The sequence below is a fragment of the Schistocerca gregaria genome, chromosome 8, assembly GCF_023897955.1.
Source record: "Schistocerca gregaria isolate iqSchGreg1 chromosome 8, iqSchGreg1.2, whole genome shotgun sequence".
NCBI classification, from domain to species: domain Eukaryota; kingdom Metazoa; phylum Arthropoda; class Insecta; order Orthoptera; family Acrididae; genus Schistocerca; species Schistocerca gregaria.
The window spans coordinates 185,073,400-185,098,071 of record NC_064927.1 but is presented as its reverse complement, the minus strand read 5'-3'; the positions used below and the strand labels follow the sequence as shown (position 1 = coordinate 185,098,071).

Sequence of the window (24,672 nt, the reverse complement as noted above, 5' to 3'; positions counted from 1 at the left end):
GAATTGCAGTCATGTGGACAAGTTTTTACTTCTTCTCAGTGAACTTTAATTCCCTTTCCAAATTCTTCTTGGTTTCCTTTACAACTTTCTCAGTGTACATGTTTGAGTAATATGAGGGTGCAACTTCAACCCTGCCTCACCCTCCTCTTCATGACTGTCTCTGTTTCATATCTTTCAACACTTTGAACTTCATAAGCACCTCTTAAAAGCCAAGATCTAGTGGTTCTGTTTCTGATGGTAATGTAGCTTTTTTCGTAGGAACTCTTGCGTGTTTGAAGAGTTCCATATATTCACCCCTTGATCGTCAAACAGCCTCCTCGGAAAACAATAAAAGAAGACAATTTATTGTAAATCCGCGATGTAGATGGATGAGGACGACGGCCTTTTCTACACTGACACTTTGTCGTATTCAGAATGGAAAGGTCTAAGTCCTTTTATACAGGCTGGCATCTCAGGCAATTTGCAAGCGATTACGGGAGCTAAGCACATCTAATGCCTCGTGTTCCCGCTAGGGAGTTTTTCAACCTTATAATACAGCAAAGTTCTCGGAAATAAGGCTTTCGCTGATGGAGTCAATAACATGTAATGCTCTTGCCCGGCTGGTAGTACGCGCTCCGGCAGGTCTGCATCTCGTACCTAGTGCTTCGCCTGAAGCTGCGTCGGCCTCTTCTGATGTTCCTCCGACGGCTCCTGGCTGTCTGACGTCGTCAGTATGGTTATCCCCGCTTCCACAGCCACCCCTACGGTCATTAATTGTTCGTCATTGTTTGTACTTCTCCTTTGGTACTACAGTTGCTTCGCCGTATTTGCGCAGACTTGCATAATACCTAGGGCCCAAGCAACACAACCGACGGCAAAATTTATATGCAGATTATCATAATCAGTAGCGAAATCAACAAGAGAAAAAGTGAAATGATCGTATGGCATTATTCTCCATGTGGGGTAGTTCGGCCGCGTAGTGCAAGTCTATTTATCTAACGTCATTTCGGCACCCGCGCTTGGACTATGATAATGAAATGTTGATGAGGACATCACTACATCCAGCCCCCGCGGGCATAAAATTTGTATCCCCACCCGGGAATCAAATCCGGGACTGTGTTCCAGAGGCAGCAACCATAAGTTGCGGACGCCTACAAGCGAGAAAGTATACGTAGTAGATGCGAAAGAGTTCTAGTAGGTATGGGGCCGCACACGATCCGTTTGCGAGATAATTGCGAATATGTGATTACTCACCGCTGATGATGGTGATGATGATACGGAATAAATTTGTGTTTTATTATGGTGAAAGAGTAAAGAGCCTCAAATCCGTAGCTGGCCTGTAACCTATTTGTTTCGCATAGTACAAAGGGAACAGCCGACCTGCAATTTTTCATTCAACGGACGAATCACCACCAAATGTGTTGCAAACTCTCACTGTATGACACACTTCTCAGAAGTTAGAAATTTGAGATATTTGAGATATCGATACAACATCTGGTGATTATGGAATTTACACCAATACCTCTCCCACTCATGCCAGCCAAACAATGGTGCTTACAAATTTTTCTTCCACCAGGATTCTATATTTATATTTAAATGACTGCTCTACAATTCACAATTAAGTGCCTGACAGAGGGTTCGTCGAACCAACTCTAAGCTTTTTCCCTACCGTTCTGCTCTCGAAAGGTGCGTAGTAAAAACAAGCACTTAATCAATCCGTACGAGCTCCGATTTTTCTTATTTTGTTATGACGATGATATCTCCTTATGTCGGTGGGCGCAAACAAAATATTTTCAGAATCGAAGGACAAAGTTGGTGATTGAAGTTTGTCGAGTATATCCTGCCACAACGAAAAACGTCTCTGTTTTAATGATTTCATGTTCGTGGCCTATTTCGCGATAATACAGAACGAGCTGCCGCTCTGTGAGCGTCCTCGATGTCCTCTGTGAGACACACCTTCATCCCACTCGTGTCGCACCACACAGCCATGCACAGTGATAAACTATTAACACTAATATTAAGTTTCCAGGTATCGGAAAAAATCGGTCTTGTAGAATTTCAAACAATTTTAAAAAAGTTGTTGGCAAAAAATTTTTTTATTATCTAGATCGCAAATACTGTAATCGTTGTGGTCTTGAGTCCAGCGACTGGTCTGATGCAGCTCTCCATGCTGCTCTTCATCTCCCAGTATCTTCTGCAACCTACATCCTTCTGAATCTGCTTTGTGTATTCATCTCTTGGTCTCCATCTACGATTTTCACCCTCCACGCTGCCCTCCAGTACTAAACTGGTGATCCCTTGATGCCTCAAAATATGTCCTACTAACCGATCCCTTCTTCTAGTCAAGTTGTGCCACAAATTTCTTTTCTCTCTAATTCTATTCAATTTAGTTACGTGATCTACCCATCTAATCTTCAGCATTCTTCTGTAGCAGCATATTTCGAAAGCTTCTATTCTCTTCTTGTCCAAACTATTTATTGTCCATGTTTCACTTATATACATTGCTACACTCCATACAAATACTTTCTGAAAAGGCTTCCTAACACTTAAATCTATACTTGATGTTAACAAATTTTTCTTCTTCTGAAACGCTTTCCTTGCCATTGAGAGTCTACATTTTATATCCTCTCTACTTCGACCATCATCAGTTATTTTGCTCCCCAAATAGCAAAACTCCTTTACTACTTAAAGTGCCTCATTTCCTAATCTAATTCCCTCAGCATCACCCGACTCAATTCGACTACATTCCATTATCCTCGTTTTGCTTTTGTTGATGTTCATCTTATATATTCCATTCAAGACACCGTCTATTCCGTTCAACTGCTCTTCGACATCCCTTGCTGTCTCTGACAGAATTACGTCAGCAGCGAACCTCAAATTTTTATTTCTTCCCCAAGGATGTTACTTCGTACTCCGAATTTTACTTTTGCTTCCCTTACTGTTTGCTAACATTTAAATTTGATTATTGGTTCTTGTTTTTCATACAACGAACTTCAGATCACTCGTGGCAAAGTATTATGTCGCCATATAGAACACGGATGGACCATAATCGTTTGTGTGACTAGCTACTTACTCATATAACAGACAGCTTCAGTGAAATAACGATAAAAGGCTGATCCATGTTTAATTAAACATCATCAAAATATTTTAGTCTTGACTGCACTTTTACGAGGGCGTTTTCAAAAGTGATATTTTTGAATTTTTTATGTGAAAGTTCTTAAAGATTTTTAAATAAAATGAACGTTATTAATTTCTACATCTTAATTCTTCATGTCTACATATTTGCAGCCCTCTGCCGCTAGAGGTCTCCGAATTTTAGTGTGTAACATGGTGACGTGCAATGTAATTATGTCGGGAAGTAAGGAACAACTTGCTGTCATCGAGTTTCGAATTCGAAGAGCTCGCCAGCACATGGAGCATCCTCTTCTTCAGTGTGACAAGCCAGACCACACACAAGCGTTGTGACGTCTGCAACAATCCAACGCCTTGGGTTCACTGTCATCGGTACGGCCTCACCCTGTTTTCACCTGTCTCCAGAGAGAACAACGGACTTCAGTTTGATGGTGACGAAGTGGTGCAGGCAGAGGTGAGACGGTGGCTCCGTTAACATTGTCACACGTACCACAGTGACGGAATCAACAAACTGGTCTCTCGTTGGGAGAAAAGAGTTCGTCGCCAGGGTGACTGTGATGAGAAACAAATACGTTGACATACATAATAAAGATGTATTGTGTTAATAACGTTTGTCTTATATAAACTCCTTGAGTTTTCACATAAAAAATTCAGAGACGTTACATTTCAGCATGCCTTCTTTGTAAGCATTTTTCAGCGTTTTATCGTGTTTATTCAGTCAGCATTTTATCGAACATGTCTCTTAAATGAACATGCACCGAGTTATACAGACAATGCGATCCATCCGTATCTTATATGCTGAGGTTTACATTTTACCATTATTGACCTGAAATTGGTTGTATGAATAAATGAAACTATTTATCAAATTTTAAGACACTATTTTATTTGCGATAAAAACAACTATTTAGCAAACTGTTACAGATTTTTAAAAAAATTAAATAAACCTTTAAATTTATGACTACAAACTTGGTGGAATGAATGGTTTTAACATTTGAGGAATAGATATTATAGTAGAACGGTTCGTGTGGCTGTAGCTAAATAACGTCTACCTGGAATATGGTAAGACGGCATCTTTTACACGATCAAAGTGACACAAACAGAAGATATGTAGTCTCGGCGTGTAGTTGAAACTGCGTCAGAACCTTTGAAATCTGCATGTTCTGCTCGCAGATTCCAATACAACACTTAAAACAGGCGGTGTACTATACTGAGCTCTTGATAAATGATACCGAATGAGATTTACTTAATACCCGAAGGAAAATCAATTTCACTCGGTGTCGACGGGTCGTTAAACCCCGAAAATTAATTTCGGTGGTTAATCTGAACATCAGCATAGTTTGAGTTTTTCAAGTAATGAAAAGTTGTGGACTAGTGGTCATAAAACCGAAATTACGCGATTTATGTGTCTCTCGTGAATGCGGTTCTTTAGAGACACACACACACAAGTAATGGAGAGGAATGGAACAGTGATTTACGATGAGGGAAGTGTTAACCTTCCGTGATATCCGGCAGTGGACACGTCAGCGGAGGGTCGCGCGCAGTGATAAATCTATTGCATTTCCATGCGTAAATACTTAAAGAAATACATGATTAATAAATAGACAATATTTATTCAAAACAAATAAGCTGCTAAAACCAGAACAGCCTAGGTAATAAAACAATGTATTACCTACAAAGACCATAAAGGTCAAGTAAGCTTAGCCGTACAGTCGGCTGTTAAGCTGCGTGACAAGATGAGGTATCGTTGATGAACATGTCTTAATGAAGAGCTTACGTGACGTAGAAATTTCAGCAGTCAAGCAGACTATTAATAACCCGATAAAGCGTTAAGTACTACATCTCAAGAGGGACCTAAAGATAGACACCATCTCCGATTTTCTTCAAACTCATAGGATCTGAAGGTCAACGCATGTACATGTTCTTCGTACAGCAGTAAGACGCAGTTCTCAAAAAATCTCGAAAATAAATTGCTTTTGAAGATTGCAAGATTTTAGATTAGTGTTACGTACAAAATATTCCTAGAACAGTAATTAATTTGTATGTTGCTGGGCGCGTAGTGTAATTGAGTTGCAATTATAACTGTGAATAGCTTGATTTTATTTGAGTGACATAGAAAAGTTTGGTATGTAATGTTAACTTTATTTTGTGCATGTTTTCTAGTGTTACCAATGATGTTCCCTTCAGTCCAGTCACTGTTGTTTAACACCACATCGCGGAACTGTTGTTCATATCGAGAGAAAGTTGAGCATTGTGTATGTGTGAAATCAGCATGCAACACAGGACGAAAATCAAGCCTCATCAGCAAGCAAACTGTCGCCTCAAAAAGCGAAATAGTAGTTCGACTTTCGTGATAATAGCAGGCGAAGAACTACATAGGTGGAGGGAGTATTTCGATGGTTAAGTGTCTTCTGTATGTCCACGAGGAGTTGTCACGTCACTTTAACAAAACTACAAGTTATGTCTTTCTTACAGAATATGCCTCAATTCTGAGGTATTTTGAATTAGCACTTAACTTTTATTCTAGAAGAGCAAATGATTGTCATGACTATGTTAGACACTTACTTGCCACATCCTAGAACAGTAAGTGTAATCAAAATTGTGGTTTGGGCATCTGGTTTCGTAAGTGATGTAATGCACATATCGACAGAACTCTGTTGATGTAAGCATTAGAAACATCGGTATGCTTGTAATTAAGACTTGAGTGCCCCACGAGGCTTAAGTTGTCGCTTGTTAATCTCCTGGTATTACTGACAAAAGCCGTTACTGTGTAGTATGGCTGATGTAGTGGTAATGTCCTTTAGCCGGCCGCTGTGGCCGAGCGGTTCTAGACGCTTCAGTTCGGAACCGCGCTGCTGCTACGGTCGCAGGTTCGAATCCTGCCTCGGGCATGGATGTGTGTGATGTACTTAGGTTAGTACGGTTTAAGTAGATTTAAGTCTAGGGGACTGATGACCTTAGATGTTAAGTCCCATAGTGCGTAGAGTCATTTGCACCATTAATGTCCTTTCTTACAAAAACATTCCGACTGGTGTGAATCGCCAGTCTTCTGACTGGTTTGATACAGCCCTCCACGAATTCCTCTCTTGTGCCAATTCCTCCCCAAAGAGTTTCAACCTTCTAAAGTTCGCTGCTGTACCCTGGACGTTGTTCTCATGACGCATGTTCTGTCGTCGTGATGCTTCGCCCCGTCAGTGTTTCTCGATTCTATGGAGAACTTCCTCATCTTCCTTATCTTATCAGTGCACCAAATTTTCTAAATCCTTTCACAGCACCAGAACTCAAATACTACGTGTCTTCTTTTACGATTTTTCCACAGTCCTCGCTTATAACGTTTTCGTTAATCTGTTTTCTGCTACTCCTCATTACTTTCCGATTACACTATAGCGACAGTTCGCAGGAAGCATAACTACCGTCGAATAGTTAAACTAGGAGTAGCCATCTAGAGGGACATAATATGAAATGACCACGTAAAACACATAGCAGGAAAGACAGGTGCAGATTGGAATTTATTGGGTGGATGTTAAGGAATGTAATTTATCTGTGAAAGAAATGGCTTAGAAAACAATCGTCGCCCTACTGATAACTATTCCACTAGTCTAAGATCCATACCAAGTAGGATTGATTCAAGAGATAGAGACGACTCAACGAAATGTGGCGCGTTTGCTCATGGGATCGTTTAGTTGATGGGAGAGCGTTATGGAGATGTTCAACAAACTCCAGAGGCAGACACTAAAGGACAGGCGTAGTGCATCATACAGAGATTTACTATAGAAAATTCGGGAACTTACGTTCCGAGAAGAGTCGGGCAACATTTAACTTTCTCCAACATACGTCTCTCGAAAATGATCGCGACTACAACCTACGGAAAGCTACATGTCATACTGTCCTTCTCCGACAATCCCAAAATTACCCTGCGCCACACATCGTAAGGTGAGTTGTGACGTGAAGATGTAGATACAGCTATACACAGAGAAGAAAGGATCCAGCTGACGGTCGTCTCGTCTCTAGAAACGGACCACATGCATGGTGAAACAAATCTGCCATGTCCTTTTCAAATGAACCGTATTGGTATTCATACGGAATGATATATCGAGTCTATAAACGTAAATCTGGACGTTCGGACGAAGAAATGCACCACACTCGTCCCAAATACGATTCCGATGTAGTGGTGTTGAAGGGACATGTGGTCAGGGGGCCGAGTTTTCACGGTATTTCAGTTGGAATCTGCGTGGTGTGTGCATATAAGTGGATGGAGCTGACTGAGTCCTCTTTCCTTCAGACGTTTTTCGTAGATTTACACTCGTAACCATCAGAGATTGTAACGTTTTTGTGTGCTTAGGAGGGATTCAAATTGGGAGGAAAAGAAAATGGTCTAAAATGTACAGTTTTCTTTTGAGCAGATGGAAAGACACCGTTGAAGTTTATGACAGTGAATTCTACAGGGTGAACCTGAACTCCACCGTCAAAATTTCAGAGGTTGTTCAGGGACATATTTCTGTGTATTTTTCGTATAAGACACCTGTGATCAGCGGTGGCTCGTTATAAGAATAAATGCGCCTAGTTTGATTTTTTACCTCCTTTTATCTTTGTAGCTGTGTTGGAGTGAAAAATATTTGCACGACAGTGCAAATGTCGACAGTATGCTCTGCGTTTGTTGTTCCACAAACCTGTGCCATTCACTCACGATGAATGTCACTATACCACTCGCCACCATGCTATTCGCCCTGAAGTTGCAGTACTGGTCGGTTGTGTCTCGTATTTTTTTTTTCGCAGTGTTAGTTGTCGGTAATAGTACTCAGCACTATGGACAGCCGCGCGAGATTAGTCGAGCGGTCTGAGGCGCTGCAGTTATGGACTGTGCGTCTGATCCTGGCGGAGGTTCGAGCTCTTCCTCGAGCATAGGTGTGTGTTTGTCATTAGGATAATTTAGGTTAAGTAGTGTGTAAGCTTAGGGACTGATGACCTTAGCATGACCAGACCCATAAGATTTCACACACATTTGAACACTATGGGCAAGTTTCCTAATGAATAGTTAGCCGACATGCACCTCGTGAATGGATCGACTCAGTGCGAAGGAAAAGCGGCACCAGGACAAGATGACCATCGGATCGGTTAAACACGGAGTTCGATAAGTCTTAGGTATGTTGGAGAGGTACCACTCGTGTATAAGTGGCTAGCGGCTTTCCATGAGACGGCTCCTGCTTTCCGAAAAAAATAGACGTTGAAATTTTATACATATCTTCTGTAGCCCTGAAGTTATTCATGTTTAGATCAAGAGAGCATAGCGCAGCGGTTGAGGCTCCTATCTACCACGTTACCGGTATGGATTCGAATACTGGCTGTGCACTTGCCTTTCTTAAAAACATTTATGGTACAGAATATCTTCAGATAGTTTATATAGTTGCAGAAGGATTCCGGTTACAGACGAAAGAGCTCATCATTAATTTATTTAATTAATACCGATCAAATCAGCTGGCGGTACCAATCGCCGCAAATTGATACTATGAAGAACAAAGTGCGAAAACCGTACCAGTGTAGAGAAAAGATTTGAACAAGATTAGTCGTTCTTCCACTATACAGTGTACTGTAACTGTGTCAGGAAAGATATTCCCTCTTGTTTTTTAATGTGTGTAGCAACAGTTCGGGAAATTTGGTCGCGCTGTTAAAAAGAGAGTTGCGGAGTTGATTCATAAATTTAATAAAATTCAACTGCAACCTGTACGAAATCAGCAAAGTTAACGAAATTGCTGTACGAAGAGTTTTTAAAATGTGTTGTTCTTCTATACATGACACAAGATTCTTTAAATTTTACATACATTTGGAGGAGCAGACTAATCAGGTATCTTCCAATCAATTTGTAAATGAAACGGAAGCGTGCACTTGCACCGTAAAAATTATCCCACCTAAATATACTCAATTTTGCCATCGCTATGATTATTAATTTTACAGGAAGGTTCAAAGTATAGCGAAAAAAAGTCAAAATACACCCGACTTGCTGAATACTAAGAGAAAAATCACTTCGAGAGAAGATTCACTAAAAACACGTTCTTCGATTTGACATCAGCGTAGTGCAACTGCTTCCACAGCGTGATTCGCATCGAAGTCGAAGAAAGAACAGTCTTTTTGAATTTAAACTCGCTGTGTTTTTCGGCATCCATTCTGACAAATTCATACGCCTGCAAGGCAGTAGCTTTCATTTAATGTGCCTATTGGTCTACAAATTTGTGTTTCGGTTGCTTCTACAAAAAACGTCATCCGAAATTCTGTTCTAGCATGTCAAGCTATGCAGCCGATAGTGGGTAACACGATTCTGAAATTATTGTGACGCAAATGGAATACTTATCTGAAGAAAGTTTGACTGATCTATTAATTAAATTACTACGACGAAAATGACTATCATTGAATAATTTTCATCACATATACTATTTAATGATGATCTATACAATAAAACTGAAAAAAAAGCAGAAGTACCCAGGGAGGATGGGAATATGTACCGCCAGCTTGGTAGACCGAAACTTACCCTCTGATGTACATTCATGAGAGCGAAACGTGATTAACGTTACTGGTATAGGAGATGTGCATAAAACTTGAACATTGATTTTCTTGAAAACTAGGTGCCGTCGCACGAAAACTTGCTAGCCAAGTACTCAGGAAAGGTATCTCTACAACACCCCTCAGGTTGATTAAATTCTGTGGTTAATGGGTGTAATGGACTCCTTGTGAACCGTTTCCGCAGCAACAGAATGTCACAGTACTTTTTCATCTGCTCATATGCACATACGACACACCGGATCCTTTGGTGTTATGGTGAATACATTTCACGGTTTTTTTTTTTTTTTTTTTTTTTTTTTGCTGTAGTCAGGCATTTTCATAGAAACAAAGGTAACTGTAGCAAGACACTGAAGACCACGGGCGATTTATACAAAAATACCCACAAAATATTGCCGAATGACCTCCGAAATTTCTTCTGTAGCCTTCAAATTGACACTGTATGCGTATAACTTTCGGTATAACACTGTAACTAAAGACGAATACTACAAATACGGCAAGTAGTTAAACAAACAAGGATGCATGTACATAACTAAAGCCGGCCGTGGTGGCAGAGCGGTTCTAAGCTCTACAGTCTGGAACCGCGTGACCGCTACGGTGGCAGGTTCGAATACTGCCTCGGGCATGGCTGTGTGTGATGTCTTTCGATTAGTTAGGTTTAAGTAGTGCTAAGTTCTAGGGGACTGATGACCTCAGATGTTAAGTCCCATAGTGCTCAGAGACATTTGAACCATTTTTGAACATAACTAAAAGTTGGAGTACTTTCTCTGTGCGCTATCAAGGCATTATCGTCGCTGACAATGCTACACATAGAATGTGGAGCTTTGAAGGTAAATAAATATTTCCGAGAACAAAGCTCCTAAACTGCTGGGAAAAAAGAAAGTTGTTCCCGTGCTCCTCACTAAACGTTCGTCTAAGAGAACTACCAACCGTAAGTCACGGGCACACTAGGAGTTCCCACCGCGCCCGCGGGATGAGGAAACACGTACCAGAAGGTAACGGCAACTTTCATTCCTCTTTGCGATGATGGAGATGTTCCGGGTGTAGCGGAGAGTCTTACGTACTCACAACTCCCGACTCTGCGATGTAAATGGGAAAGAATGGGAGGCGGAGAGCCTGGCTGGAAGTTAAAGACGGAACAAAAAGAGAGGAAGTCAAGAATTTCGAGCGGGAAAAAGAGGGGCCCCGCAGTAAGACGCGGGCGGCCAGTAATGCTGCAATACGTCTTACTTGTGCTGGGCGCGGGCCATTAGGGGAGCGGCTGCTTGCTGCTGCTGCCGGCTTATGCTGGGGGCCACCTGCGAGCTGCCACGCCAGGGGTGCCACCAAGCGACTTCATACTGAGAGAAGAGGGTGCTTCAAAAACACCGAATGCTAATACCACGGATGGGATAAATTGTGACTTTCCGATAACAGTGATTTCTGTAAATGTTTCTTTCCGGTAGCTGCTATTCTTAATTGTGATTTTACGAACTCGCAGCCTGTATCCCTTCGTACTAAACAACGTTAAATTGCTCCTGCTGTTATTTATCATCGTAGCTGTTACACTGTGATTTGTCACGAGTAACATCTACAAGAAATAACAGGCAGTGACAAGAATATCACCTAACTGATACATTTCGTCAGGTGGACTGCGTCAAGACAACACAAGTGATATATTCTTATCTGCGAAAGCTATTACTTGTCAGGCCCTAAGGTTAGAGTATTCATTATGCTAACCCAACTGAGCAAAAGTTACGTGAAGTGATATTGTTATTATTTGCAACTACTCTTCCCCAGTTCCTAAAGATAGCGTTCGCGCTATATTGAAACGAACTTTGCTACATACAACGCACTTTTCATCAGCCGCGCGGCATTAGCCGAGCGGTCTGGGGCGCTGCAGTCATGGACTGTGCGGCTGGTCCCGGCGGAGGTTCGAGTCCTCCCTCTGTCATGGGTGTGTGTGTTTGTCCTTGAGATAATTTAGGTTAAGTAGTATGTAAGCGTAGGGACTGATGACCTTAGCAGTTAAGTCCCATAAGATTTCACATACATTTGAACATTTTGAACTTTTCACTATAGAAACTAAAAGGTAAACGTGTGTTAGATAATGGACAACTTCCTGACTAATATTTAGATGCGTATTATGTGCTTATAGCGTACATAAAATACGAAAAATGCAAATAGGTCCACTTTGCAACTTTTACCACCTGATAAGTAGAAGTTACTTGATAAGTGGACATGTTCTGCACAGAGAAAAGTCCATAAAAAGTCGTTAGTAAGTATGGTTAACATTTGTTCTTCTTTTGGCTTTAAATTTTGTATTCACGGAAATAGTATGAAAATATTGAATGACAACATAAACTGTCACACAATACGGTACGAGTGCGTGTTTAAAATACGTAGTTCATTTCTTCGACCATAGACAGCTTATATACGATTGACAAAGGCGTGAGATACAAGGTTCTTAGAACGAATGACGAGCACGGGGTCAACAGATACCATACGGCATTGAATATTATAATATTACTTATGACTTGTATTGTTCTTGAAAACAGCGAAATAACATTATAACAGTCGATACTCGATAGCGTTAGATATGGTTCTGTGAACGAAGTACGGCCAACAAATGGTATATAGCGTTGGAAGTTACAGTGGTACTCTTAGCTATTATGTGTGGCTTACACTGTTATTGTGAACAGTCGAAATAGCTTTTGACTTGCATGATACTGTGAATGCCGTAAAAGAGATGGAGCACGATAGAGGTGTGACTGAAATCACAGCGATACTGATGACATATACACTGAAAACTATGGTTTCTCCGTCATTTGTGGTTTTGGTTGGGTACGTGGTTTCTTGCCTACCATTCACTAGCAATAGAAGGGGAAGTCAAGAAGAGCAAGTTCGTGTTAAGAAGTTATCAGGCACTGTTGCTCGATCACATACTACATCATCAGTGGGTACTTGCTTCCTTGGCTGGTCCTTCACAAAGTGAGCGAATTTGGGACACTATAAACGTTCCCTCGTTCTCGTACAATGTAAAGCCGTTGTCGCCGATGCCCAGCCTAGTTGTGGCAGTACCAACTCCGTTGATGGTGGGCATTGATTCGCATGGAATCCGTGCGCTTGGATCGTTTGAGGGTATGGGAGCCCTGAGTTCCACTTTCGTTGCTAGCTCTCTCGTCTGAACTGTGCACAGAAAGGGCTTTTTTGGTGGCAAACCCGGCGTTGCCACAATCAGCCTGCCTGTGGGTTTGAAAACACTGCAACTTTCCATACAGTAGTGTGGACTCTTACTCCAGCAGTATAATTAATAAATGGTCTGGAAGTTTATAACACTTTTGGTTTTGATAGCTTCTTGGCACGCTTTCATATTCATCTTCGCAATATCACCTCATCGTGTGCTCATTAGTGCCAATTAGTTGATGTTACAAGACCAGTGTTGGGCTACACATGGAAAGATTTTAAGAAAGCTCTTGGTATCAGACGTACAATAAAGCTCAGTGACATAATGGAAGAGTTAATAAGTGGATACCTTCAAATACCTGTGGGCTTCTCATGTCGCTCAGATAAAAATGGCATATGATAAAAACTAATACTAGATTGGAGCCTAATTTACCAAAATGGACCACCGGAGAGATGGGATAGAGACTTAAGAAAGACAGCGGGAATGAATTGGCATCGGGATGTTCAAGATCGGCAGAAATGGAAGAACTTAAGAACTTGCTGGAATCCTACGTTACAAGCCAACGCAAAAAGCCGCATCACCAAGTGATGTAATTGGCTGATTTTTTTTTACTTACGTAATTCAGAGCACAACTTCTTTATTTATTCCACACTATAATATAGCCTCCTCGGTATGAATTACATTTTGTTTTTCATGAGTTTCGGTGCTTTACACGGTTTATCATCGACCATCAGCATGGCTAAGACTTTGAAAGAAATTTGAGCTTATCTCTAAGAGACGACTATAGAAATATATCATTATTCGTAGTTAAAAGCCCAGTGCCCATAGATGTCACATAAATCGTGGCATAGACCTATAAAATGGCCAGATTCAAAATATCTTAATTTTTTTTTTGCGTATTTAAAGACTGCTAGTGCCACGAACTTCGCTGATCAAACGCTTCATAACGGGGCATAAATGGTAAATGGAAAATAAATGACGTATGGCATAATTGATTAGGAAAATACATAGGGTGTGTTTAGCCTTCTAGTCGGAAGAGGTGTTCACTCGCGTGCAGTGGCCCATATCAGAATTGTGTCGAATGCGTACTTGTGGGGTCTAGGTGACTGCAATCGATGCATGTGTAATGAAGTGTTATGTTTGTGTTGTATGATGCTGATGAGACAACGGAGAGATTGAAAGCCGGTTCCTGCACATAGCCAATTTTTTTCGAAAACCACCCATGGGGCCGCCGCGCTTATTGTCGCCACAAGCAGGCGGGCTGCCTTCCACTTTCCGGTCAAATACTGGCACTGAAAATGTCATCCAACACCACGATTTGAACCGGCTTACCTCCGCGTCCAGCGCCACCGCACAGATGTGCGCTATGACAGGGTGGCGATTCTTCTGGAGAAACTGGAATTCTCAGGGAATTACGTTTTTCCTGCAAAAAGGAAGGAAATCTCAGGGGATTTGAGGAATTTCATAAAATCTCTTCGAGTTCTGTGTTTTTAACTTAGCACTGATATTTATTTTTAATTGAGTTTATAAATTACAAATTTTAAAATACTGAATATTTCAAAGTGTGTTCATTGTATGAATGTTACCCCATATAAAATATCAGTTTCTATAAACTGCGGTTAACCTACTGCTTATGGCTCGTAAATCTCAGCTAATAAAAAAGGAAAGTCGTTATGGAGCTCCTAGTCATCGTTAATTCATCCGGAGCTTCTTATGAGACCATTTTCCTTCCCACACCTGGAATTCCCAGGGATTTCTTTTCCAAGTTTGAGTAGCTACCCTGGTTAACGACCTCGATTGAGGAGACGGGTCTAATGGAAAGTCACAATGGTAAAGTGAGAGACGAAATATGAACTGCAGGATCAGAACTACATTTATGTAATGGGTCAGTAGTATTTATGAATTATAGTAGAATCTCGTTCGTATAACTTAGGCTAAAACTTGTAAACGGATATTTTCTCGGTAATTTAGATACACTGCCAGTTTTTGCTACAGAGAAAAAAGATTTCAACATCCGCCGGTGTCTTGCGTCGACGTGTGTCGCCTGGCAAGCGGTCTGACGCAGCAGAACTCGCAATAGCGATGACAGAGCTTACTTAACAGCGAATATCTGCTGCAATCAATCTGCAGGCCGCGACCCTAAGAGCCTGTCGATCCTAGAAGCAATCAGTTGCACTGCGATGTTGCTACGTACCGTGAATAATACAAATTGGAAGATAGCTGCAAGGCGTCATCTGACTGATTATGATCGTGAAAGGGCAGTTGTTCGGCTCGTGGAAGGCGACTGGGAGGGGTGGGGGTGAAAATATCTCGAGTGTTGCGGCTTCGCTGGAAATTACAAAAAGCGCTTTCGCAATCCCAAATGAGCGCTGCTAAGGGAGAAGCCAGATAGATAGGCGTCATCGTGAGAGCTAAAGAATATGTAGCTTTCACGTCGATCGCTTTTTGTGGTGCTGGTGCTTCCGACAGACAACTGACACGTCTACTGTTTTCTGGAGATTGAAAAACTGCTGATTGATCGACATGTACGGTGGAATATGATGCGTAAGGACATTATGACTCGCAGCATAACTAACACATCTATGTTCCGCCATGACGGGCCATTTAGAGATTGGCTGCCGTTATCCTCTGCCTTATGGTGTCATTTTGATGTGGTATGGACAGTGTCGGAACAGAATCGAGGCTTTTAATATGTGGTGCCACAGAAGAATGTTAAAAATTAGGTGCCCTAATAATATAAAGATAGCGGAGGTTCTCTGCATAATTGGCGAAGAGAAGAACAAACTGGAAACATAGAGAACAAGGAGGGACATGTTGATAACACGTGTGTTAAATCACCAGGAAATAACCTCCGTGCTCCTAGAGAGAGCTGTAGAGAAAGATAGTAATATGGGCGAGGAGGGGGGTTTCAATAAATGATGCAACATATTTCTTTCTAAAAGTAGGTTGGTTTTGTTCAGGATTCCAGTACCCACTGTCTTGGTTGTATACACTTTTTTCTTCAACATAGTGTCCGTCAATGCTACGGCGAAACGCCATCTCATTGAGACGGCCTGTTTGCCCACCTGGTACCTCTATACTGGCATACATCAGAGCCAATGTCTTGCTGCATCAATAACTTCCCAATCATTCACGTACTGCTTCCCGCGGAGTGCATCCTTTATTGGGTCAAACAGTTGGATTCAGAATGAAAGTGTGCGCTGGTATGAAACTTCCTGACAGATTAAAACTGTGTGCCAGACCGAGACTCGAACTCGGGATCTTTGACTTTCGCGGGCAAGTGCTCTACCATCTGAGCTAGCCAAGCACGACTTACTACCCTTCCTCATAGCTTTCTTCCGGAAGCGCTAGTCTTGCAAGTTTCGCAGGAGAGCTTCTGCGAAGTTTGGAAGGTAGGAGACGAGGTACTGGCGGAAGTAAAGCTGTGAGGACGAGTCGTGAGTCGTGCTTGGGTAGCTCAGATGGTAGAGCACTTGGCCGTGAAAGGCAAAGGTCCATAGATCGAGTGTCGGTTTGGCAAACAGTTTTAATCTGCCAAGAAGTTTCAAACAGATGGAAGTCGGAAAATGTGAGATGCAGGCTGTAGGGTGGACGAGGGAGAACAGTCGAATGAAGTGAGCTCCTCTTAGGTGGGCCGACATTTGTGGGGCGTCGGCCGAGGTGGCCGAGCGGTTCTAGGCGCTACAGTCTGGAACCGCGCGACCGCTACGGTCGTAGGTTCAAATCCTGCCTCGGGCATGGTTATGTGTGATGTCCTTAGTTATGTTTACGTAGTTCTAAGTCTAGGGGACTGACGACCTCAGATGTTAAGTCCCATAGTGCTTAGAGCCATTTTGAACCTTGCATTCGATAAGGAGAAGTTCAAAAAATGGCTCTCAGCACTATGAGACTTAACATCTGTGCTCATCTGTCCCCTAGAACTTAGAACTACCTAAACCTAAGTAACCTAAGGACATAACACACATCCATGCTCAAGGCAGGATTCGAACCTGCGTCCGTAGCGGTCACGCGTTTCCAGAAAGAAACGCCTAGAACCGCTCCGCTACAACGGCCGGCCTAGAAAGCGAGAAACCCGGAGGGAACACAAGTTTGAGATCTGGTGGACGAGTGTATCATTACTACCAACAGAGACGTTCAAATAAGAGGCGAGGTGGCTGATTGTGATCCGTCGACCGCCTCGAATGAGAGTGTCAGAAGATTGCAATATTACAGGAGTCACAGCTGTGTGCGGTCGGTGGGCACGCGGGAGATCTGACAGGTCTGTGCAACCTTATTGCAGTGATCGCAGACGCCTTGCCCAATGACTCATCGCGCTTTTGTGCGAAATATCCGTCGACTTTCTGCAAGCGGCTATGAATAGTTGCAATGTGCTGGGTTTTCACCAAAACATACTCGGTGACATAACACACTCAGTGCTTTGAGTGCAGTTACAGGTGATTTTGAATGCTACATATAGCACCGTTAACTATTGAATGCTACAGACAGCACCGTTGCCTATTGGAACTTCATGAAACTGTGGGGGCTGAAGTGGGAGTATTACACGATCTCCCACAGCAAATTCCGGACATTTTCAGCCGAAACTGGCCGAGAAAAAAATTCACTGCCTTACTTATTGAACGCCCCTCGCATAGCCAACAAATAATTGAGGGGGTGGGGTGGAAGTGTTTTTCTGAGTTGAAGAGGTTAGCACAGGAGAGGAATTCATGTTGGATCGCATCAAATCAGTCACAAGGATGATGACAATAACAATAATTTAGAGGCATGGGATCAGCACATTGCTCTCGCAGCAATTTTCAGCTTTACAGACCTGGAGGCACTCTTCTCACTGAAATAACTCCTCAGTTAGCATCACGATGCTGAGTGCACCCTGTTCCATTGCTCCCACCAAGGAAAAATCCTTGGCAGTACCGTGCTTTAAATGTGTATCTTCCGCAAGGTAGTCAAACTTCCTAACCACTCTGCTACGAAGGCGAGCTGACGGCCTACATGACACATCATATATACAGGAAGACGAAGAATAGTCTCAGCTGTAAGATGTGTAACTCATTTCAACCTCAGTGAAACGATGATCACTTCTTCTACAAACTGGGGCACTTTTTGAGAACCGTATGTTATGGGCATGGGCGTCCGCTGAAATTTGTCCACTGAGAGGCACGACCCAAAAACTGCTATTTTTAATTTGAATGTGTTGGCCTACTTCGAGACCTGTCATACCACAATAGCTAAATTTCAAAGGTGACACATATAACTTATTATTATAATCCAGAGAAATGGTGGCTATCCACTCACTTCAAGAAATGTATGAGAATACTGTAAGCAATACTTTGTACTCCAGGCTCCAGGGAGGAGGACAGTGCCCTCTCTTGCCCCCTCCCCCTTGCGGAAGCCTGTGGTTATGAGATATGGATGCACCTTCCGTTTATCAGCTCGTTGTCTCCCGTAAATTACGACACGTTTCTCAGAAGCTGAACGCTGCCACCTTGCCTACCAGTCGCTTATGTTCTTCTGATACAATTTATACCTTAACTTTTCTCCGAAGCAGTTTATTTCGGAGCTCTTTTTTTCGCTCAGGTTTCGTGTTTGTCCTTCGGAAAGAACGGGAAGACACGATAAAGTAAATGGCTGCCGCCTTCCGAACGTGACGAGTGGAAGAAAAATAAGATGGATGTACAAAAAGAGGGAGAGTAAGAAAAAGACGAGGAGAAGACGCGGCCGGTACACATCTCGGTGTTCCGCGAGCGGCAGTGCCGGGCAGTGAGCTTTTATCCGCTGCCGATCGAAGCTCTTAATAACAGTTCTTAGGGAGGCGGCTGGGCTGGCGCTGCTACCAGATCCACATCGCCATCGCCACCGCCTCCGACTGCCGGCGCGGCCAGCGGTCCCTCCCAGCTCCAGACACCACTGGCACGGCGGCTTCCACGAAGTCTGTTCCAGTCCCACCAAAACGAGTCTGCAAAGCCAAATAACACCATATTTCCGGCCAGATTGTGGAACGTTGCCCCGGACGTACTGGACACTAAGTGTAGTCGTGTATAGCAAACTTACACAAGGTGAGAGTTGAAAACAAAAAAAAGATGTCAGATCGAGATGGAACCTCAAGACGGTTGAGCAGTCTTCGGATTTGTCCCCATACTTAACTTGCATTTATCACGAATCTTTCGCCCAGCGGAAAGTCCCAGGCGACTAGAAGAAATCGTAATTGACTCTTGTAGACAACGTACGTAATTCAGCTTCCTCTAACGGCGTGCTTTGTGCGACCCGCAACGCATTCAGATATCATGTGCAAGATTTTCATATTGACTGTTAGTCCTACAGAAAAAATGACCATCACCTTTTGTAGAAAATTGAATGTAGTTAAATCATATACTAGGATATGTTTTGCTAGAGGCTGTAGTTTTCGAACTATTCAATAGAAACATACAGAAGTGAGTTTCAAACGCGTGTTTCTTGAGTAACTGGAAAACCTTTGCCCCGAGCGAAAACGAAAGCCAATACAAAATTTAGATACATTAAATTTCCTACAAAAAGGTGTTCTTTATTTTTCTTTAGAAAATCTTGCAAAAGGTTTTTGAGGGTGTTGTGAGATATATAAAACTCATGGGTACGGGCAGCTGAATCACGCTGTATAAGAAGGGCAAATGAACGGATCAGTGAAATTACAGACCATTCTAGAACATGTTCTAGGTCTCCAAGTAATAAATTTCCTTCCTATCCATATCGATTGAGAAAGCATCCCTCAAACGAAAGTAAGCAGTGACGCATGAAGGGGAAAAGATCGTGCTGCCTGTCCACGAGATCGTGCTCAGTCCACCTAGCATGCGTCTCAAGAAAACCAGCCTGGAGAGCTCATTTAACCCCTCAAGACTGAAAATGTGTAGAAAGAGATATGGGGACACAACACCACCATAAATCGTCGTAGGCTCGAAGACCCCATATGTATACCAGGCTTGCAACTGTCTAGAAGAGCGTGGTATCAACTGAATAGAATAGGCATCAGACATGGAAGAACTAAGTCCTTCATGTACAGATTGGGAGTCGCAGGTTCCCCATCATGTGGCTGTGAAGCTTCACGGGAGACTATCGACGACATTGAAGAGGAATGTCCTAAGAAATGTTTCAGTGCAGTTTCTAAGGATATCATTAATGCCTCTCCCCAACAGCAATGAAATGGGTAGACTCTCTTGACATCACTCTGTAAGGTCAATAGGGAACAGAGCCCTTGCATTTTTCTTATGTCGTTTACTGTGGGAACATTACTGTGAGTTACATTTGTATTTATATACTATTAATAATACAAAGCATGCTTTTTTCTCTCATGATGTCCTGCAAATCATAGATGAAGGGAAACATGGAAATTCGATATTTCTAGATTTCCGCTAAGCGTGTCGCACAGTGCCACACTGTAAACTGTTAACGAAGGTCCGAGATTACGGAATAGGATCTCGGATATGTGAATGGCTTAAGCGGTAGTACCCAGTACGTTGGCCTGGACGGCGATTGTTCATCGGAGTTAAAGTTATCGTCCAGAGTATTCCAGGTGAATGTGATACTACCAGTCTTGTTCCCTGTACACGGAGTAACCAAATTTCCCTTGAAAACTTTGAGGACAGGTTTCTCACACCCAAACAGGGAAAAAAAACTAGTAAACAGGTATGAGCATTTATTCATTTTCGATACTGTGAAACACATCTCGTCTACTACGAGTTCTTTGATTTCCATACTTCGATGGCAGTGTGAACCAAAATAATAAAAAAAAACCTGTAATAAACATGGACTGTAAAATACATACTTACGGGCTATGAGCACTTGTTCAATAGAAGAGATGTACTCACAGCAACGAAGATGAGCAAGTGCTCATACTTATTAAAGTATGCGTTTTACAGTCCATGTTTACTGGACGTTGTTTTCTTGGTCTCGTCCTTACTACATGTTCCCAAAACATGGAAAACAAAGAAGCTAGAGTAGATGACATTCACAGAATCGAAGATGCCTAAGTGCTCATGGCTCTAAGAGGTAGGCATTTTAGAGACCGTGTTTAAAGATACGTTACTTGTTTTTGGTGTAAAGAAAGTGTACTCGATATTTGTAAACAATTTAGTTACACCTAATCTGAGGGATAGGGTGAGTAGTAATCAGCGACTGTTTGCTAACGAGTCTGGGGTGTACGGGAAATTGTCGTCGTTGAGTGGCTGAAGGAGGATGCAAGATGACTTGCACAACATTTCTATCTGGTATGGTGAAAGGTAGCTTACTCTGAAGTAGGAAGTGCCAAAACAATATTAGTAGCGCGCTGCTTGACACATATCTAGGCGTAACGTTGCGAAACGACATGAAAGGGAACAAGCAAGTAAGTTCGGTTTTAGGGAAGGCGTATGGTCTATATTGGTTTATTGACAGAATACAATGAAATTGCAGTTCGCCTGTAAAGTAAAGCGCCTACATGTCATTTATGCCCCCATTTCTTGAATACTGCTCGAGTGTTTGGGATCGCTTTCATGTCGGATTAAAGCAACATATGGAAGCAGTTCAGAGATGTTGTGCTAGATTTGTTACAGGTAGTTCGATCAGCAAGCGAGTATTACGGAAAATACTACGACAAATCCCTAGAGGGAATGAAACATTCTTTTCGTTAAACACTAAGGAGAAAATTTAGACAACCGGCGTTGTGACACACTGGAGAAATATTCTGCTCCACTATCATACAAACCGCATAAGGACTTTGAAATCAAGATAAGTGAAGTATAGTCTCATACGAAAAAATATAGCCAGTCGTTTGTTCGTCGCGTCATTTGCGAGTGGAACAGCATAGGGAATGAGTAGCAGTCGTACAAGGTGCCCTCTGCCATACATCTGATGGCCTGCGGAATACGTATGTGGATGTAGATGTAGAGGCAGCTATGACAGGCCGCTCAAAATAAATATCTTCAAAGCACATAGAAATATGGGTATAATTTGAACATGTGCATCGAAACTAAACTTGGCGCCAGCTGTTATTTGCCCATAGGATCTGGTGCAACTGAGCTTCTCCCTTGACCGTTCCTTAGCCAGTGTTCGTCGAGGGGAAGTGAAGATGACACAGCATCAAAAGTAGTTCTATGTTCTCCATTTCAGCAGGTTCAATTCAGTGATTTTCGTTGAGAGTGCAACATTGCACCTCTTACAGTGTTACGGGCGTGTGGAACTCGCATCGCACCATTAGTTTCCTAGATCTCATGGTGCGTGATCTTTTTTTATGTAACTCCTGTGCTTTCTTTTTACAACTTTTGGTGAACAGTAACGGCGCGTAACAACGGCACGACAGTGAATACAGTATAGCTCGTGACAAACTCTCAAAAGTATGGGACGAGAGTGACTGTTGTCCAGATGTTTGTTGTGCGCCAGGTGAACAGTAAATTTAGATTTTAAACATAATTGTGAAAGGTATCACAAGATCGTGAAAAATTAAAATGTAAATAAAAAAAGCGCAAGTTTTCTCTGGCATGTTTGACTAGAAGGCGTGTTTTACACAAGGAAGAATTTAATTTAGAAAGACTTGAAATAGCTGCACCTTATATCAGAGGTTGAGCAGGGTGAGATAAATATGCATGACCTTACACAGGAGTTAGCAACCCCTGTACAAACAGCCATAGAGGCCGGTGTGCTAGCGGTGGAGAGATTGTGTGCGCCAAGTTCGGTGCCATGGGCTGACCGTCGCAGTGCGCGCAAAAAATCCGAGAAAAGTTACATCTTGAGGACAGGAGGGATAATCTGAAAATTTAACTAAGAGCTAAGTCCATGTTTTGAACCACTCTAGCCAACATTATACAAAGTATTTGATGTTTTCTGTCAGCCCAGTACTTCTTCATTCTCTCGGATCTCATCCTTCTTTCTTCATCGGAAATCACCCTTCCTAAGTCCATGTATAAAGACAAGATAAAAAAAAGGAAGGCAACAAAACTGTGAGAAGTATGTACGGGAGAATATGTGACTGGATCCTTGGGTTGTTCCATATACGATAGTGCAGGGAAAAAATGACTGCACCGCAGTTCTCTCCGACCTCAGTCGGGGTGACAAGCACTACATGGAGAGAGACAAAAGAAATACTCATACAGGGTTTGTTACCTTATACGGATAATGTTACAGATGAACATAAAATATATAGAAATGAGTTGCTATAACCATACAATAATAATTTGAAGGTTTTCCAAGACCTGATGTTACTGAAAAACTGTTAAGTTTCAAAAAGGGTGTGCACCCTTACTCGATGGCACCAACATGTAGGACCTAAACTAATTCTGGCTGTAACAGAACTCTATAACCTTTTTCTACTTCAACAATAATTTCCGATATGCTGGAAAATAGCCATTATCGTGATACACTAAACGGCAATGGATAGAGACCCATTGAATCCTAAATCGTATAGTCCAATTCTCTACTGAATTTAGCAAGAAAACACCAGAAAAATGTTCTACGATAGAATGGCGAGTCATCGGATCTTGCACTACCTGATTCTCACCACGGATTTCTGAAATGTAAATCGACGGAAGACGCGATTAACCAAGCGGTCCATCTCACTCACTCCTTAGAATGCAAGTATGTAACTGCGATCAAGGTCGACATAGCAGGGGCTTTCAACAACCTGTGGTGGTTGTCACTCTTCTCCCGCTTGCGGGAAATGGAGTGTCCTCGGCCGCTGTGTGTTTATTTGGAAGCCTACTGTGCTGGTACGATTTTGGAGTTATCCCAGGGGCTAGTTGTAACCGGAAGTGCAACCAGACGTTGCCCACAGGTATCTGTTTGTGGCCAACTTTTTGGGATATAGAAACTGAGCCGCTGGTGAACACTTCGCAGCAAGAGGCAGCGATGCTGACTTTTGTTGCTTATGCAGACATTTTATTACAGTTGACGCAATCACACTTACAAAGAACTGGAGGAGAGAACTGTGAGGGCAATTGGTTGTTTAACTGACTGGTGCAATAAAACAAAGTGAGCAGTTGCAACTAAGGAAAAATAATGTGGGTCCCATATATTAAGATCAATAGAGGATTTTTAAGAAACCAAAACGTGGCGAAGTACCTAGGCGTCTACCATGATCAGAAGCTTCGATCCATATACTGAGAAACTACTGTGCAACAACACTTTGACATTGTACAATAAGCTAATTACAGTTGGGCAGAGGAGGTTTCACCTCCCTGCAGCAGTGATAAGATTGGATAATAACAGTTTACTTGCTTCAATATTGGGTTAAAGGGCTAGTTTCTGTGATCACAGGCTCAGGCGCGTGTAGCCTCCTAGAGCTCTTAGACGAGTGCAACGAAACATAACACTGTGCTAACCTAACCTAGCCCATAGATGCCTTCTATTCTACACCAACAGAGGGAATTTTGATAACCATACATTACACATTTGGCGACAAAAGTGGGGTGTTCGATCTACAGCACCTAGGATTTATGAGATATTTTCTTCAGTAAGAGATAGATTAAAATTAAAACATTTTATACTTCCGAATGATCTCGTAAACTTCTTGTTGGGCCTTGAACTACATTTAGTGCATTTGCACCGGATAGCTGAAATGAAAAATATAGAATCTGAATGTAGGCGTGAGGTGCGCACCTGCCCCCGAAGCATATTGTATTCCAGTGCCCACAACACGTACAAGTTGTCTCCGTAGAGACGTTTATGCCGAAGAGTATGAAAGATATCGTTACTGACCCTCAACAACGTATGATGTTAATTAAACTAAACTAAACTAAACTCGGTCCGAAGAGGCCTTGGAAGGCCCAATGGTACCGACCGGCCGCCGTGTCATCCTCAGCCCACGATCGTCACTGGATGCGGATGTGGTGGGGCATGTTGTCAGCACACCG

General features: G+C 42.3%; 1 protein-coding gene across 2 annotated transcripts in view; it reads left to right on the top strand.

Moving 5' to 3' along the window:
- The window catches only part of LOC126284630 (extracellular serine/threonine protein kinase four-jointed), a 1,153,747-nt gene that overhangs the window by 526,066 nt on the left and 603,009 nt on the right, over positions 1-24,672 (top strand). The window lies entirely within an intron of this gene.